Below are 3,593 nucleotides of genomic sequence, written 5' to 3'. Positions count from 1 at the left end.
CTCTGACATTTCATTAGAGGCTAAAAGAATCTCTATCCATCGGGAATGAGCAGAAGGAACAAGGGGGGAGAGGGGAGGGGCAGCATTCCTGTCTGGCAACGCTGGCTGCAAGGCAATATGTTTCTACATTTTGATGTAGAGGTTTGGCATTGTGGCTGCTTTGATTCCGTTAGCCAAACAGCCTATATCAGAATGCCCGTTTTTGTGCAAATATCACACACACACACACACACACACACACACACACACACACACACACAAACAGAAGTGCTTTGCTCTGCCCTAATAGAGTTGAGTCAGTTTCCAGGCAATCAAGGAAGAAACATTCCAGGCAGAAAGATTTTTCTGTGAGAAAGTACAGATGTGAGAAAGGGGAACTGCTTCTGGAGAGGGTGTGTTGGGTGCAAATGAGGAGAGAAAGGAAGCTGAAGAGGGAGTGTCTTAGCTATCTAGTGCTCCTGGAACAGAAATACCACACGGAGACAGTTGTAACAACCTAAAGTTTTTGGTCTCACAGTTTCTCAGACCCAGATTCACTGCTACTGAGGTAATTCCAACTCCGTGACCCTATAGGACAAAGCCAAACTGCCCCTCTAGGTTTCTGAGGCTTTTATAAGAGTAGACAGCCTTATCTTTTTCCTTCGGGGACACTGGTGGGTTTGAACCCTTGATACTGTGGTTAGCAGCTCAATCCCTAGCCCATTACACCAGCAGGGGTCCTGCTCTCGGTGTAGGAGGCTAGAAGTCTGAATTCAGGGTGCCTGCTCTCAGGGAAGACTTTTCTGTCGGCTCTTGTATCATCTGAGCTTCTGCTTCTGGGCGATCTTCATGTGGCTTCTTTCTTCTCCCATCTCTGCTGGCTAGCTTGCATTTCATCTCTTTTACATCTCAAAGATCCTTGGAGGTCGGTGTGTGTTGTCCTTGTTGTTTTTGTGAGGTGCCATTGAGTCAGCTCTGACCCATAGCGACCCTAGACACAACAGAAGGAAACACTGCACCAGCCACCCAAGTGTTCCTATGCCTGAGCCCATTGATGGAGCCACTGTGTCAATATATCTTGTTGAAGGCCTTCCTCTTTGTCACTTCCCTTCCACTTCACTAAACATGATGTCCTTCTCCAGGGACTGGTCTCTCCTGACAACATGTCCAAAGTATCTAAGGCAATGTCTTGCCATCCTTACCTCTAAGGAGCTCTCTGGCCTTACTTCTTCTACCACAGATCAGTGTGTCCTTGAGGTAGTTAGTCTATTGCGCCAACCTGGCTGATAAACACATGTGGGGTTAATTGAAGGGCGGAGGGATAAATGCCTCAGTGAGCCTCGCCTTTCTACTTCTTGGGTCTCTTGCTTTCCGGTGGTCGGATCAAGGTGCCTTAGCCAGTTCCCTGCTTCAGCTGGCAAGGCTCACTTCTTGCAGGACGTCCCTGAGAAGAAGCCACATGGACCTGCCCCGATGCAGCCCTGGGTGCTGGAGCAGCCGTGTGGAGACCCCTGCCAGCACTAAGATGCTTACACGTTCACTGACTCGGCTTTCCTCCTGCAGTCGGCATCATTGCGTCTGTTTTGTGAGATGGTGTTGGACATATGGGTTAATGTTGGACTTGTGGGCTTGGACAGCACTGGGTTGGGATGTTTTCTTGATGCACAGTTAACCTTTATATAAAACTCTCTCTTATACACGAGTTTCTCTAATGTACCCAGACTAACGCACTCCGATTAGTAGCCCTTGGTCCTTACAATTTTCTCCCCCAGCACCACAATTCAAATATGTCTATTCTTCTACAGTCTTTCTTATTCAGTGTCCAACTTTCACATGCATATGATGCAATGAAAACTACCCTGCTTGGGTCAGGCACCCCTTAGTCTTCAGAGTAACACCCTTACTCTTCAAGACTCTACAGAAGTCTTGTGCAGCAGGGTTACCTAATGGCAGGCGTCTTTTGGTCTCTTGACTGGTGTTTCTGTCAGGTAGATAGATTAGGGACAAAGGGGCTTTCTCCACCAAATGCCAGAATAATGCAAAGAAAGCAAGGACACATTAAGACACTTATGGGTAAACCCAAACTGGACATGTGCAGACCCAGACCACCTAGGCCCAAGGGGAAGCCAACCTGTGCACACCCACATTAGGCACCAGCAATATGATGTCACACAGGTGCGCCTGAACTCAGGCAACAAGATCAGCCAATACCCTCAACCACGCCTCCCCAGCCAGTGGGGACAGGAGGGGCTAAATGGCAGACTGAGGGCAAGCCGCCCGTGTCTCCAGGTCCCTCTCGTGCAGGCAGAGCGTGCGGTTCCCCCACGTGCGTGGTGCGCATGAGCAAGCCCTCTCAGGGTCTGAACGCTCTCTTTTCTTTTGTTGGTTCTGGAACTCCGCTTTGGTTCTGTGGACTCCTCATAAGGGCCATTTTTCCACGTGGTTTTTGGCGATCCCCTGAAGTGGCCGTTTTCGGTTGTGGACTTTCCCACGGCCCTGCCATGCGACCTTGCCCAGTTTCCAGAGATGGGTATACTACCTGAGACTGTACTACCAAAACTTCCCTTTCCCTCATAAACGGCACTTGGATTTATAAAAGTGTTTCTGCCGAATGATTCTTTCAGTGTTGAGATGCCAGAACCGAGGTAAACCACGCCAGATATCGAACACTTCTATAAGCGTTGATTGTGGATACAAGCAAGGCAAAATCCTTGATAATTTCAACCTTTTCTCCATTTATCATGATGCTACCTATTAGTCTAGTTGTGGGGATTTTGGTCTTCCTTACATTGAGTTGTAATCCATACCGAGGGCTACAGTCCTTGACCTTCGTCAGCAAGTGCTTCAATTCCTCCTCATTTTCAGCAAGCACAGTTGTGTCATTTGCAGATCGCAAGTTGTTCCTAAGTCTTTCTCCAATCCTGATACCACATTCTTCTTCATATGAGCTAGGTTCTCTGATGACTTGCACAGCATAAAGATTGAACAAGCGTGGTGAGAGGATACAACCCTGACACACGCTTTTTCTGATTCTAAATCGTGCAGTGTCCCCTTGTTCTGTTCCCACAACTGCCTCCTGCACTATGTGCAAGTTCCTCGTGAGCACAATGAAGTGTTCTGGAATTCCCATTCTTCTCAAGGTCATCCACGGGGTATTCTCAAGGTGATCCACAGGTCCACACACTCAAATACCTTTGCATAGTCAATGAAACACAAATAAACATCTTTCTGTTATTTTCTGCTTTGAGCCAAGATCTATCTAACATCAGTAATGATATCCCTTGTTCCGCATCCTCTTTTGAATCTGGCCTGAACGTCCGGCAGTTCCCTGTTAGGTGTGCAGGTTAGGCTAACTCAAGGTTGGTGGTTCAAATCTACCAGGCACTCTTCAGAGGACAGATGAGGATCTCTGGTCCTGCAGAGATTTACAGTCTCACAATGAATCAGCATCCACTCCATGGCAATGGGTGTTGGGGCATATCTTTGTAAACAATGTTTCAAACCATTGGACAATAATCCTGTCTCCTCCTCATAATAACAGCCCATGCTCAAATGGGATTATAATCACGGGCAAAAACCCACACATCAAGGCCATTGAGTAGATACTGACTCAT

Source organism: Tenrec ecaudatus, chromosome 1 (genome assembly GCF_050624435.1).
Source record: "Tenrec ecaudatus isolate mTenEca1 chromosome 1, mTenEca1.hap1, whole genome shotgun sequence".
In the NCBI taxonomy this organism is placed as follows: Eukaryota; Metazoa; Chordata; class Mammalia; order Afrosoricida; family Tenrecidae; genus Tenrec; species Tenrec ecaudatus.
The sequence above is the reverse complement of the archived record's forward strand: the minus strand, read 5'-3'. Positions refer to the sequence as shown.